At 41.4% G+C, this 15,781-nt stretch overlaps 1 protein-coding gene across 1 annotated transcript in view; it reads left to right on the top strand.

Annotated features, from left to right (window-relative positions):
- Nucleotides 1-15,781, top strand: part of Xkr4 (XK related 4) — a gene marked incomplete at its 5' end in the record, with an annotated part of 307,987 nt that overhangs the window by 166,731 nt on the left and 125,475 nt on the right. The window lies entirely within an intron of this gene.

Below are 15,781 nucleotides of genomic sequence, written 5' to 3' on the forward strand. Positions count from 1 at the left end.
GGCTGCTGAGTTCCAAGGACACACAGATAAGAGATTAGGGCACTAACTGTCCGGAGTTGACAGTTTGGTGCCTTCAGAGGAATTCTTGGAAGCAGGCACATGTTTCCGTTTCCTCTCCAGCCTTGGTCAATGTCCGCAATGAGCATGTTCCAGCCAGCAGTGCAGAGGAAGCAGTTAGGCCTTGATGTCGGGGATTTTCTGGAGATCACTGCTTCGGGTGACCACCAGTTAGATTGTGCCATTCACAACAGACACCTACTGCCTAGCGAGAAGAGTTTTTTAGTCATCTTATTCTTATAACACGTCAGTCCAAAAAAAAAATCCCAAAGACGTACTTAACTGATATTCTATTTTTTAAAAAAGTGAGTATCCATTAAAGAAATACTAATAGAATGAGTTCTCCTTGTTTTCAATGGTGTTTCCCAAATGAAAACCTTACTGCAAAACACAGCAAAATATCCCTAAAAATCCTAGAACTTCCATGGGCCCTCATGGTCTAAGAAAACGCAATATAAGGCACACTGGTACACTCAAAAAGCTCTTCCATCCTGGGGTTGTAGATCTCTGCTGCTGCCTCTCACCCATCCATTCTACGTTCCTCACTCCAGGTCCCAGCACAGAACAGGCATCTTGGTTTCAGAATTAAAGTCATGGTGTGTCTAGATAAACCCTCCTTTCCCATGCTTGTCCTGGCACTGATTCACATGCCTTGAAATGGAAAGTACCAAAAAGCGTACGTGACAGGTGGCATTAGGAAACAGCCATGCTGACTGTGATGTAGCACCACAGCTCACAGAACTCAGGGTTGTGAGGGCTCGTATGGCAGCTCGCCCTCTTGATAAGCATTTCCTTCTTCTTTTCTTCGCTCTTGTGTTCTGGGTGGTTAGATCCCACCTCTGCTTTGTAGATAATCCATCTCAAGCCCCAATTCCTCCTCCCGTTCATTCCTTACTCTGGTCTCACTCCGCTTCAACACACAAATGCATTCAGTATGACTCACAGCCAGGGTGGTTTAGACGGAATTAAAAGGACAACAGCGGAAAGGAAAGCTTAACATGCTTTGTGTCTAATGAATTTCCCCAGTGCAAATTCAATATTTGATGTAAACTGCAGCCAAAATAGTTCTTAGGGGATTAACATGGGTATCATATTTTAAGAGAACTGCTAATCGAAAGGACTCTCTGGCTGGGAAGCTTTTAATAAACGTTTATTTTCTATGGATTAAAATTAAGGCTGGCAGAACAGTGGGTGAAGCATGGTAAGATGTCATGGGAGGAGTATACCCCAGGATTGATTGATCTTGCTGGTGTACTTAAACACTTCATTTCCTCCTTGATCTGGGAGAAGCGCTTGTTTGGTGACTTGCATCCATAGCCGGCATCTCAAGGAAATGGTTTCAGGAAGACGAGTTAGCAGAAGCCGGTATTCTGTGCATGGTTCATTGGCATCACTGGGAATTTTTTTTTTTGTAATTTACTTTTTCTTTAAAGAAAACAAACTATCTTTTTTCATTTTACTTACCAGTCCCAGTTCCCACTCCCTCCCCCTCCTCCCCTCCCCTTCACCCACCCCCTACCCCACTCCCCATCCACTCCTCAGAGAGGATAAGGCACATTGCTTTGGAGAGGGTCCAAGGCCTCCCTGCTATATCTATCCATCCAAAGAGAATAGGTACCATTATTATTATGAAGACATAATTTTCTTCAGATTATGTTTTATGTCTCTGTACTGAGTATGAGGAAGATAAAGTGGCTTAGTAAAAAATATAATTAAAACACAATACTATCCTTTGTTTATATTACTTTGTTACGTGTTTGTGAAATTTGCTAGATGAAGATTCCTAGTTGATTTGATTCTTCTCTGGGGATATTGCTATTTAATGAAAAGGAACACGGTAGTTAATGCTTCTTCTTCCTGCTCTGCTTTCTATTAACCATTGTTTTAATGCTTCTGTGTTCTTCAAAAAATTTAAAGACTTGTCTTTTGAATTGTTTCTAATACTGAGTGTTCATCAGTATTATATTACAACCCTTTTTAGATACAAGTATAAACAAAGGAGCATTTAAAGATTACCTGGACTAAACTGAAACTAGATTAGCCTATCTTTTGTCATTTTATTTGAATCACAACACATAGCTATCAAGAGAGTGGACAACCCTGAGGTCAGTGAAGGCAGACGTGACACTACAAACACCTCAAGCATCACTAAGGGTCTGCTGTGGACTGTGGCTGCTGCAGAATGCAACTGGAACATTCCACACATGAAAGCCTGAACTTCTCCAAAATTTAAAACTTTTTGAGAGACCTTCTGACACCAGACCTTCTGACACCAGTTTGCACAACTGGACTCATGTGATATGTCACTGTCAAAATACAAGCACACTCAAAATGGTGTGTAAAGTTGTCTTCAAGCTGGGAGTGGTGGCTCATGCCAATAACCTCAGCACTGGAGAAATTAAAGTCAGGGGGATTTCTATGAGTTTGAGGCCAGCCTATAATGTATAATGAATCCAAGACCAAGCTGGACATGAGTGAGACTGTCTCAAAACAGCAAAGTGGCTTTGTTTGATAACTATATATATATATATACATATATATGTATATATATATATATACATATATATATATATCTTTGGCCTGTGTTTTAAGTTATACAAAAAAAATGTAACCAAACTTTACATTTGGATCTCTAGGAGAGTTCATTATATATGTGCAAATATTCTCAAACTGAGAGCATAAAGCAATATGATTTCAAATATTGCCCATGTATTTTAGACAAGGGCTACACACACACACACACACACACACACACACACACACACACACAATTCAGCTGGGGAAAGTGAAGGAAAGTTTGATTATGCAAACAAAATGATTTGATCTCAATGACTATTCTGATCCCTTTAGCACTTTGCCTCACCCTGAACCAGTTCACAGCCCCAAATCAAAGAGCAGGCAACCTACATGCCCCTCAACTGAAGCATGGATAAGGAAAATGTGGTAATTTACACAATGGAGTACTACACAGCAGAAAAAAAATGATGACATCTTGATATTTGCAGGCAAATGGATGGGTCTAGAAAACATCATATTGAGTAAGATAACCCAGACCCAAAAAGGCAAATATCATATGTACTCACTCATACGTGGCTTTTAGACATAAAGAAAAGAAAACCAGCCTACAATTCATGATCCCAGAAAACCTAGAAACTAATGAGGACCCTCTGAGAGACATAAATAGATCTAATCTATGTGGGAAGTAGAAAAACACAAGATCTCCTGAGTAAATTGGGAGCGGGGCGGGGGGGACCATGGGAGAGGGTTGAAGGGGAGGGGAGAGGCAGGGAGAGGAGCAGAAAAATGTATAACTCAATAAAATCAATAATAATAAAAATGAATAATTGAACTAACATGAAACAAAAAAAGCATCAGGCACAACATGATAACAAAGGACTTGCGTGCTGCGCTGTCAAGTGAGAAGCACTTCATTAGGGGTTTGCTCTTGCTATCTGAAGGCGCTCACTGAGATCCTGCTGTGCACCGAACATGACGCTGCGCTGGAGAGCTTGGTGCAAAGACAAACACATAACTGTTACTGTCCTGAAGCAGCTTCCAGTGCACACAGGAAGACACACCCCACAGAGGCCACCTGAGGCAGGAGCATTTTATCTGTGTTCCGATCTCTGCACTAGCAGTTCAGAACTTCTGCTACCAGACTTGCAAGAAGTTTCTCTCTTATCAAATATGACAAATTCGGTAGTAGGACAACCCAGATCCAAAGCAACGAAGAACATTTGAAGATGAAATATTTGCTTTCAAAATTAAAATTAATATCATAGGATTGGGACATTCTAGCATAGTACATTTTGTTGGAGCAGGAGATCAGGGATTCTTAGGAAATTGTTAAGTTGCCTGATTTTTGTTCTTTTTTCTTTTTGTGGCAACTTGCTCTCTCTGCAACTGATTCTTTTCCATATTAAACCATTAAGGTCACGGTGACACCGAATACTAGAGAAAGGGAGAGAGAGCTGCATTAGGAAGACTCATAATCAAGTTAGATTAAAGGAACTCTTATATAAGCTGGGTTTTCTCTGGTGTTTTTATAAGAACACTTCTAAAAAATAGTAAAACCCACACCTAGAAACATCAGCTTTATCCTGAGGAGAAAGGAACACTTCGCCATCTCATATCCTTTGGTGAATTTTCGTTTTACTGTGAAAATCAAAAGTGCTATTTGACCATTAGCATGATCCATCGTGAAAGCTAAGTAGTCATTGTACACATGAGATGGGCCGCTCTTTTGGTACATGCGCTGTTCAGCACCAAACAAGTCACATGCTAAAGTCGTTTGCCATGTTCCCCTTGGGCCATTCTCTTATAATAGTATGAAATAATACCTCTCCTGTTTATGTCCTTTGCTGGGCATGAAATTGTAATATGCGTCGCTGCTTTCCAAAGAAACTTAAGTTGTGATTCCTCCCCGCAAGGAGCTTACAGACTGCTGTGGTGCATTACACTGAAATTCAAGCTATATAAAACACAACTGTTTCTTCATACCGTGAGTTCCATGTCAACAAATCCAACCAATCAGGAATATTGGAAAACAACATCTATCTACACTGGACATAGACTGATGTCTTTACTGGCCCTTATTTCCTAACTAAAATAATGAGTGTTTAAAAGGCATTTACACTGTGCTAGGCATGTAAACTACCTAGAGTTGACTTAAAAGTGTACGGGAGGATGTTTATAAGTTTTATTCAAATACAATGCTATTTTATAGATGAGACTTCAGCATTCATGGATTTGGGTATCTAGCAAATGCCATGAAAAATACGTTCCATGGAAACAGAGCAGCATTTGCACATATGTAACACACATGACAAAGTACCAAACACCTGTATTCAGCAGAACTGTTTTTCTCTCTTTTATCTTTATAATCCTATGAAATTCATCACTTTTTAGACGAAAAAATAATCGCCTGGTTTCTCAAGCTAGGCAGTGATGGAGTTAAATGCCACGTCTTTGTGTTCTCATGATGTAGAATCAGTTCTTCCCAGCTAAGCATGATAACCAGGAGGAAGTAACATCCACTGCCAGAGCAGAACAAAGAAGAACTCTAACAGGGGTCATTATGTACACACCCCCATGCTCAATATCTTGCTGAAATGATGAAACTTGACTTCTCTCCTCTCCACATTCATCTGAGCACTCAATCTTGTGCCGTCTACTGCAGAATGCAAGGGCTTAATAGCCCAGCAACCAAGGCATTCAATGGGTTCTATCAGGCTAGGCAGACGAGAGAGCCTTATTAGTCATTGATTGAAAACACAGTGGCTGAAAAGCTGTGCTTTACCTGTGCAAAACAACAGATCTAATGGTCTACTCAAACAATGAGTAATTTCAGTTGGGGAGAAAGCCAAACCACTTGATTGTCTTCCTGCTACCGTCCGAGCCCAAGAGGCACAAAGAGATTAAGTGCACGCATGAAAAAAAGACATGAAAGCAGAAATGGCTGGCTGGGAAAGAGAGATTCAAAGAGGGTTGGCAGGGACATGATGCACAATGCATTAATACACAGGCAAAGCTGGAAGAGAAAAGCGTTTACAAACAACAGACACTCAGTGTCAACTACTGAGCAGTCGAAGTTGATTATGTTGAAATACTATAAAAATAAGGTAGCCACAAGCTCTTTGAATGAAAGAACTAGCAACCCACACTCTTCTTTCTTACCCTCAAACACCTCAGGATCTCCGCCCTGCGAGACACTCCAGATACTCCCTTGGACACCTGCAACTGGCAAGTCTCCATCCTGTATGAGCCCACTGCTAAGGAGAACCAGAGCAAGTGGGCACCACTGAGCCGAATGCTTCTAGCAGGATAAAGAGCTCTGGTAGCAATCCAGGCCACTACTTCATGTGACCGTCAGCATAAACTAGACTGCTGTAGCCTTTGACCAAGTCAACTCCACGTGCACAGGAATTGTGTTCGTGCAAACACCCTGCACGATGAGGCTCAGATTGGAATCCTGTGACTTCCATTGAGCGTCTCTTTTCACTCCCTTAGCTTCCTTGTCCCCTGGTAGTGGGGTGGACCCCTTTCCACGGGGTCCAGTTCTTCTACCTGGCTTCATTTGCCTACCGTTTCGTAAAACCTCTACACAGATTATCCCCCTGCCATTCTGTAGGTTTGAGTATTTGAACAGTTTCCTTCTCAGATTCAAATAAAAGCTCATTTCTCTCTCCTCAGAATAACCAACCAATCTTTCCCCAAGAGCGTATTGATCTTCTCCCTCCCCAACTCTGTCTAGTCATCTTCAGAGTACACCCTCACGATAGTGTTTGCTTTACTCCTTGGCTCTGTTTCCTAACTCTGCTTTCTCTTTCTGCTCCATGTACTGCCTCTACTATCAACTGTATCCAAGTACTTTTCACTACAAAGAAACCAGTGAGTTCCTTGCAGGAAACTGTGTGAGAACTGTTTGTCTTCATCTGCATGCATTTACGGCTGCATTTGAGAGAGTGATACCTACTCGTTCTCCTCACAATTGTCTTTTTTACCCTCATTCTTCTCTCTTCACCCATCACTACGTCATTGTTTATTGTATGTGTGAGGTTGAGAGCATGCACAAATGAATGCTGGTGTGGAGGGAGGCTAGCAGGAAGTATCAGATCCCTAGATCTAGAGCTATGTAGGCAGCTATGAGCTGCCACACGTGGGCGCTGCTGACATAGGTGCTGGGAACAAAACCTGGGTCCTCTGTGGGAATAGTAAGGCCCTTTCTAGCTACTGAGCCATCTCTTCAGCCCTGTTTGTTTTTCTTACACACTCTACAGTCTCCTTCTCAGGGTGGCACTGTTCACAACAAGCTGGGCCCTCCTGAACCATCCATCCATCAGGAAATCGCCCTCCAGCGCTTCTGTGGGTCACTTCTGTGATGGTGTTCTCTTGGTAAAGATTTCTTCTCTCTAGATGACTTTCATTGTGTTAAGTTGGCCTATTAAAAGCTATTCTTGTGATCTTAAAATCTCTTCTTTCTCCAATCCCAGACTGCTTTTCCCTACAATTATAACTTCTTTTCTAAGTTAGCTGTTCTTTATTTCTGTACCAGTCATCCCGATTTTATCATGTATTGTCTCCCTGAGAAAAGCAATTGATTAGCTAATTTAAACATTTTTTGAGCTTTGTATGAATGAAATGCAAGTGGAAAAATCTGGGAAATTGCACTGACATAAAAAGGGAGGAAAGATCCTCTCTCAGGAATACAGTTCAATCCTCTCCCCAACAGGGATGCAAGAACTCCAGCACAATTAATGCCTCTTCAAGGCCCATCTCCCTTCTCAGACATAAACTTTCGGTTTCCACCATTTGCAGCCCTAATGGTTCATGAATTTTATTTTATCGGGTAATAATTCCATCCAAGACATCTCTATAGCCACCCTATGATATCACTTACCCAAAGAAAAGGGAAAATGGTTTCTTAGCGATGCTTTGATATGGCACTTCTTATGCTAAGACAATCAATTATTCTCTACCTTGAGGAGACTGTTCCACAGTTGGGTGTGTCTCTCCTCTACCGTTCCTCAGGAAGGATGCAGCACTCCCTAGGTGTGTCTTCCTCTGTGAGTACTTCTCTTTCTCTTAACTCTCTTAAGTCTATAGTAAAGTGGCTTTAATAATAATTCATGCTGTGCTTCAAACTGCTTAGTACAGAAATGCTTTTTGCACTGAAGCCACAGATACTGTGTTTGGCCTGTGTTAAAATCCCTGAAGGATTAGAAAAAGTCCTCAGGTTACTGAGGCTGATATCGAACTGAGTGTCTGTCCCTCGCCATTGACACAATCAGGTTTCCAACTATTTTTTTTTCTCAACATGCTTTATTCATTTAATACTATATGTCCAAGTCTTAACCTCAGCCTTGCTTATGAATGTAATCACTTTGTCTTCAACGTGCAGTAATCCTACGTGTATCTGTTTCACTCTGGTACCCATGCTGTTCAAGGCATTCACTAGTTAAAGCACATGGCCATGGGCATGCCTGCATTGTTTCTGTGACTCCAACAACAAGGTTACAAATCAAATCTCAAGTATTTGTGGCTTTGTTGTGTTGATCCCACTGTGTGAGCATAAGGATACTTTTACAATTTTTGAGACAAATCTGAAGCAAGCTTTATGAAACACTGTCCAGGCACATGGACACTTGCCAGGTCCATATTTATTCAGGACTGGATTTGCTGTGACCAGAGTGGACTGTCAGAAAGCTCATCCTAATGTCTGGTCTCATCTACATGGACTTGCTGATTTCTGCATCCCACAATGAAACAGCTCTTACTGGATGTGATGCACAGATTTCGGACATCCTAGCTAGTCTCCAGCCATTAGACAAAATAAGACTTTTGTTTTCCAAATTAACTAGTCTTGGGAATTCTGTTGTAGCAACAGAGAGCAGACAAAGGCAGGAGATATAAGAGATGACCATGGGCATCATTAGCATCCTCATCTAAATGTAGACTCTATGTCAGGGTGACTTTATTGAACTTGCTACATTTTTTTTCTCCCATTTAGAAAACAAATAAAATGTGTACAATATTTTCCAAATATCCATCTTCTTGCTTTAAAGAAAACAAAACAGAAACCTATTTCTTGATTTTAAAGGCCTCTTTTATACTGCCCCTGAGTCAAAGGAATGAAGGAAAAGGGGTGTCCTTAAGAGAATCAGTGATAAAGCATTGTGTTTAGGAGAGTGCCCGCTTCAATTTCTAACCAACAGCATCATCTGTTCATTGTTGGAGATGGCTGGGAGGTCACACTGGACTTCTACAGGGCATCGTAATTAAGGTTATTGTTGGTGTGAATAGCCTGAAGGTTATCCTTCACCAGAACCATTCTTCAACAAGACCTGGAAATCACATAGAACTGTTTTCTTTAATAAATATAAAAGCAGCAGAATGCCTTTTTGGTGATTGTGTTCATCTTAAATTTGCAGTCTTTAGACATAAAAAGTCGTGTTTGACATAGGACTGTAGCAAAACATGTGAGTGAAAACAAACATTTCCCAGAATAACTTTGACTTCTGTGACATTTTAAATAGAGAAAAGTAAGTATGCCTGACCTTTGAGCCAGCAAAAAAAATAGGGCGCCATTTGCCAAAGTCATAGGGTTTCCAGCAGCAGAAAATGAGACACAGCTTTGTTCTAGAAAAGCAAGCACGGTGCAGCCATGGTACCATCCAAACCTTAGGGGCACATGTCTTCCAATTTCTGCACGCTGAGTCTGTCAAACGTAGGCTTCAAGTTCAAAGCCATCATCTCTGGGACAGCACATAGTGACGAAAGAAAGAGTGGTGGCTGTCACCAAGGAGCCTGCTGTCTCCAGTTGTCTCAAAATGTCACCAGTAATTAAACAGTGTTTGCATAATGTCTTCAGCTTTCTCGACTGCCTTGGGATCATTGAAAATATCTAGTCAGGTCGCATTAAAATTTGAGGCGGTGGAGGTCGGGGGAGAGAAGGCCACAAAACTGAGGTAAACTCGGGTAGAGAGGAGGGAGAAAGAAATGACATAGAGTGGGGGACAGGAGGAGCAAAATGGGTGGATAGAAGAGAGGGGTTGTAAAATGTTTGCCTGATCCAAAACCATTGACGAAATATGTGAGGTGGAGGAAAAGAATTTATTGCTGTTAGTATTATTACTGTTGACGGAAAAGAGCCGCTATTTATCTTACCGTGTTGTGAGATAGTCTGACAGGTGATATCGGATGCCTCACTGCTGTGTGCAATAGGAGACATCTTCCTTTTGCTATGAACAGCGCCGTCTCCTGGTTTTGCTCCCACCCACACAGCTAGCAAACAAAGGTGAGCCTCCGAACATGGGAAAACTTGACATGGACCGTCCGGTACAGTTAGCTGAGCAGAAGTTTAAAAAATGTGAAGGCATGGAGAATAAAAGAAAGTCACAAGGCCCAGGCTAGCTGGTCTTGGTGAGTTCCCGAACGAACATCCCCATGGTCTCAGTGTGTGGGTGTACCCCTCGCGGTCCTGAGTTCCTTGCTCGTGCTCCCCCTTCTTCTGCTCCTGATTTGGACCTTGAGATTTCTGTCCGGTGCTCCAATGTGGGTCTCTGTCTCCTTTCATCGCCTGATGGGTCTGAAAAAGCATGGGATAAAACCGGACTTACATAGCGGACAATGAGGACTACAGAGAACTCAAGAACAAGGGCAAGGGGTTTTTGATCCTACTGCACATACTGGCTTTGGGGGAGCCTAGGCAGTTTGGATGCTCAACTTACTAAACCTGGATGGAGGTGGGCGGTCCTTGGACTTCCCACAGGTCAGGGAACCCTGATTGCTCTTCAAGCTGATGAGGGAGAGGGACTTGATCGGGGGAGGGGAAGGGAAATGGGAGGCGGTGGCGGGGAGGAGGCAGAAATCCTTAATAAATAAATAAATTTTAAAAAAAATAAATAAATCCAACGTAGGAGAAGCAAAAAAAAAAAAAAAAGAGAGAAAGTCACAAGGATGTGGGAGATATTTGCCTTTGAAAATAAAAAGGAATCTTGTTTTCTAAATGCTGAATGTCCCCCCCCCAATTTTTTTTAAATTTGCATCTTAAACATGGGCGACTGTTGTTTTCCTCATTATCCCTCCCATAAATCTCTTGAGAAAATGAAGCTGTGGGTTCACTAGTAGTAGACGTCTTAGCCTGTGTCCCCGCAAAGCAGGAGCCAGACAAAAGCAAAAGTGCAGTTTATGGTGAGTATTCCCGAGAGTGGGAGCAGAGGAAAAGTGGGGAGGGACGGCAGCCCACCTGGGCACCATGGTGAGAAACTGAGGAGACCCTCCGCAGAGAGAGGCAAGAATAATTCCTCTCACCCCCATGCGTCAATAACTGGGTAACTCAGAAACACCTTGTTTCTGAGAAATCCTCAGACTAAAGAGCCGAAGAGACCCCTGTGCCAAGACGCTGTTTGATGACATCTCTGCAAAACTGAGCAAATGGCTGGGATAGATGGCAGGGGCATGGGGAGGTGCTGGGAAGCATGATGAAGTACAGTAAGAAGTATGACATAGCTACACTCTGTGGTTTGATTTAGAAAAGTCATCCTTGATTGTTATTGGATTCCAAAGCTGAGGTTCCTCAGATGATGCTTAAGATAAAGCTGAGCTATACATGAAGTAAGATGTCTCCCAAGCCACTGCCTAGGAGGTACCTTGTTATTAGGACCCATAGCCCAGTTACAACCTTGCCGTCCTGAAATCAGCATTTGAAACGTGCCTCTGAACTATCCGGTGTATCCAGCTAAAGCTGGAAGCAAGATGGTATGCATCCAAACACAATTTCAATGGAAGAAGGAGAAGTGCCCGTTTGGACAAGGGTAATGCACAGTATCCTGAACTGGAACCATGAATTTCAGAGTGTAGTGGGATGCAGAATTGGGCCCGGCTATGTGCAGGTAGCATGAACCTACTGTGACCTTCATACATGACCTGACTCTACCATGTTGATGGTGCCTCATAAGTCAGAGGGACTGGATTACACCATCTTCACAATGCTTCTGAGAGGCAGACAAGGAATGACAGAAAGCATTTCCACATCTATGTGTTAGGCAGCACGTTACCGTGTGTACATTCCCAACACTTGATCGTATGTGTTCATCTGGAGAGCTGCGTGACCTGGCAAACTCTGAGACTGTCCAGGTCCACACACTGTTCAGATGAGTTCCTGGGGCTCCACTCAGCTGCCATTCTATGCCAACCTGATATCTAGCTCTGAGAGGTATGGTAACTTAATTTTTGAAAATTTCAGCAAGTATAATTTTAATATACTGGGCCACAGCGAAACAACAGAAGGATGTGGGCAGTCTTTGTTATTTATACAGCTTGCTAAAAATTATGTGCTAGACAGCAAATTAAGAGACGCTGCCCTGTAAATTTAAATTAATCTTACATTAATTTTAATATTTAACACATCACCATGAGTCACTTTTCCAAAATCTACAACAGAAGTTCAGGGGGAAAAAAAACTTGAGTGCATCAAATTTTTGCTATTATATTTTGATTAATCAAAGCCATCTACTAAACCAAGTGGATTTCCCTTTATTATATCCAAAACGAAATCAGGTCTTAAATGATGCCGATAAACTGAATCCACAGCACAATGTTTATTATTCAAGGGATAGCTAAAATCATTATGAAGTGTGTGAATGTAGAACCTCCCTTCCACATTCAGGAATTTCTTCTGCTATCTCAGCTGGATTTTCCTAGCTACCCCACACACTGTAACCACACTGCCCACTACAAGGAGAAATTACTTAGCAGAGGAAAATCTCATTATTTTTGCTTGTAGTCTTGGGGAATTCATGAAAGGGAACTATTTTTATAACTGGTATCTTCATGTAGGAGGTATACCTGAAAATCAAACAAAGCAAAAATAACCATGTCCCATAGATGAATTGTATTTTCATAAAACACATTTGAAATAAATAAAAAATAGCCCCTATCGAATGCAAAATGCCAGTATTGTCCAAGCAGAACAGGCTGCACACCACAAAGCATAGCTTTTATTAGATTCATGTTCTTCTTTGAAATCCAAATTAAAATTTTGACTACTTTCTATCTTGTGGGAAAAGAAAGAAACTGAAATACAGCCTAGCGGGTGATCATATGCAGAGAGAACAGAAGCTGGGGTACTTGGAGAGGCACTGTAGCCCTCTATGAGAGAAAACGCAGGTAGAGAGAGGAGAAAAATGCAGGTAGGAAGAGGAGGGATGCAAGGATTTCCAGGAAGGTCCTGAAGCTCTTTTCCTGTGTCACCATCCTGTGAATATTCACAGCCTGCCCTCTGAGAAGGATACTGCCAACACCTGAGTATGTGGGGAGGGGTTTGTGGTGCTGAAAGGTGCAGCAGCCAGGCATTGTGACAGTGACAACTGGGAAGGAGATAGTGTCAGGAATCCAAGTCTGGGCCAGAGATCCTTCTCGTTCCACGGAGGTGAGAGGAACAGTCCCTTCTGTCCTTATAGGACTGGAGTCCTAATGTTGGTGTCAAAGGGTTGGTCAACTCATTCATTTTTCTCCCTTTCAGCAAATGTATAATTTTTCCCTTCTGATGATTAATGGGAACTAGAGTCTATTCTTTAAATAACAGTCAGTTCACAAGTTTCTAACAGAAATGCAAGACAGAATCTCAAGTCAGTTTCACCATTTCAGGGCATGAAATGGACATGATGGCCACCCGACACACCAGCATTAAATCAGGTGATGCTATAGTATGACTGGTTATTTTTAGGGTGGTTGTGGGACTGAGCTTTCCTATTTTGCCAAGGCTGGTCTTGAACTCATGTGCTCAGAGACCCCTTCAGCATCCTGAGAAACTAGGAGTACTGGCATGTACCATACAATCATACAAGGTGTGGTTGTGGGTTAGCATGGCCCATGAAGAACTTGCTGTGATAGCAAATGAGTATATGGGCTGGGCCGTAGAGATCTCAGAAACATACTCTTCTTAGTAAAACTTTGCAGTCAGGTGACAGAAGAAAATAGCATTTTCTGGGATCACTGTCTATTAATGTTGTCTATCTAATGCCTTTCTGCCAGTTTTTACTCTATTTTGCAGACAATAAAATAACAGCTGCTAACAGCTAAATTGTTTGATGCGCTACAAGCCAATGAAAGAGAATTTAGTATTGGAATGTATGTGTATAGCTTCAGAGCTATTTCTGATTCAGCCATGCGTAGCTCAGAAGTTAATAGGACACTGGATCAAACCTTATATATGAGCTACCTGAAACATGATTTACATACAAATTACACTCAACCTCGTTCAACTTTAAATGAAACACATATTATCCAAGTAATGCTTCACAAACCAAACAATTGGGACAACCCCATGTCCCTGTTTGTCAAGGTGCTGTATTATGTTTCTGTCTAAAGTTTGTGACTTGAGTCTAGGTTACACTTATTTTCCCAGTAATGGGAACTAAATCTACCACTGAGTTATACCCCAACTCTCTTTTTTTAAACTGTATTTTCTGAGAAAGGAACTGGCTAACTTACCCAGGATGCTTTGAACTTAGTGTGTAGCCACAGTAAGAGTTGAAGTTGAGATGCTGCTGCCTGGGTAGAAGGGAGAAGGTTATGGACCTTCAACACCATTCCTGGCTCAGTGAGCTTTGTTCACTTGAGAATCTCAGTGTTGATCAAAAGGAGCTAGGAATTCTAAAGTGATTTCTATCTTCAGAACGCCTGGTGATTTGACAACATCTGTGTTGTGGTAGGAGTAGGTTACATACACATGTCTGTGTACGTCTCCTGGTAAGGGCTGTATTCGTGTGTTTTTGGATACATCTTCAACAACCCTAATAAAATTAGGAAAGTGAAATACTGCTGGTTTGAGATTGTGTTAAGAAAACTGAGGCAGAATGCCTGGTGGCCTTTGATAGTGTAAAAAAACTATGCTCTCCAATAACATGCTTCCCCTGGGAATAAATAATAATAACTACGTTACTGGAGTTCTGATGTAAGGAAGGCAAATGCCGTTGTCCATGGTTTTGCTTCCAAAGAGGTGGGCGACACAGTTACATTTCAAAGAGGGCTTTATGAGGGGCATTCTTCTGTGGCAGTGACAAAAGACCCATGCTGTTTAATCTACTCAGGTTCCGAATAACTTCAACCTTGGCAAAGCTTTCAAACTTCTTTTTCCTTCTAGAATGGTGCTCTTTGGTAGTTATGTCAAATAAGTTTTAGCCATAAGTAAGATTTTTGTGAGTCCTCCCCCCTCCAGCCATAGTGTAAGTATCAAAAAAAAAAAAAAACCCGAAGCTTCCATGACTATGACTGTCCCTGGCCACCATTGTCCTCTAGGAGGTATATTCTTAACCAACAAGGGACCAGAAATTTAATCTCAAAACCAGAAATGTACTGAGCTCCCCTACTCCAATTGACTTGAACCTCAGCTTAAATTATCAAATGCTTAGGAAACCTAGGGCATACTGTTTCTCTTGGTGGGATGGTAACTGGAAAGCTCTTCACTTTTGGAAGAACATCAAAAGGATACACCATACCAGAAACACTGTGAGAATTCACTGTTGAATAAACATAACCACAAGCAAATTTCTTGTAAGAAATGAAAACAAAATGTCACCTATGCCTATTAAGGAGATATATCAAATATATGTGTGTGTGTCTGTATGTATAAAATATATATGTATATATATATCCATAACATATTGATGCTCAGCAAAGTTTCACCATGACTCTTTTCATGATAGAAGAGTTCTTGTCCTTTGGATCATATACTTGAGAAATAAATGAGAAACCAGTGTGAAAACAGTTTGTCATCTACAACAATTTTGGGGGAGATATTATCCTTCATAATTTCATCTATAGGAACTCCAGGTTAGAGTGCAGGACACATACACATCTCCAGAAGAGTCATACTAGCTCAGATGAAACAGGAACAAAGGTTTGTTCTGTTTTGTTTTGAAATGTACAAAGGCTATCTTTTAAAGACTGGCCGTTATCCATCTTTCTTTCCCACCATAAATATATAGTTATAATGTAGTCTGCAGCATCTCAATTGACCAGATAATGACTAATGGTGATGATAGTGATTGTAGATGATAGATTAAATAAATAGATAAACGGTGGGTAAGTAGATATAGATGTATAGGTAGAGGATGGATGGATGAATAGATGATAGATAGATGATAGATAGATAGATAGATAGATAGATAGATAGATAGATAGATAGATAGATAGATGATAGATAGATGATAGATAGATG

This window comes from Microtus ochrogaster, linkage group LG5 (genome assembly GCF_000317375.1).
Source record: "Microtus ochrogaster isolate Prairie Vole_2 linkage group LG5, MicOch1.0, whole genome shotgun sequence".
NCBI lineage: Eukaryota > Metazoa > Chordata > Mammalia > Rodentia > Cricetidae > Microtus > Microtus ochrogaster.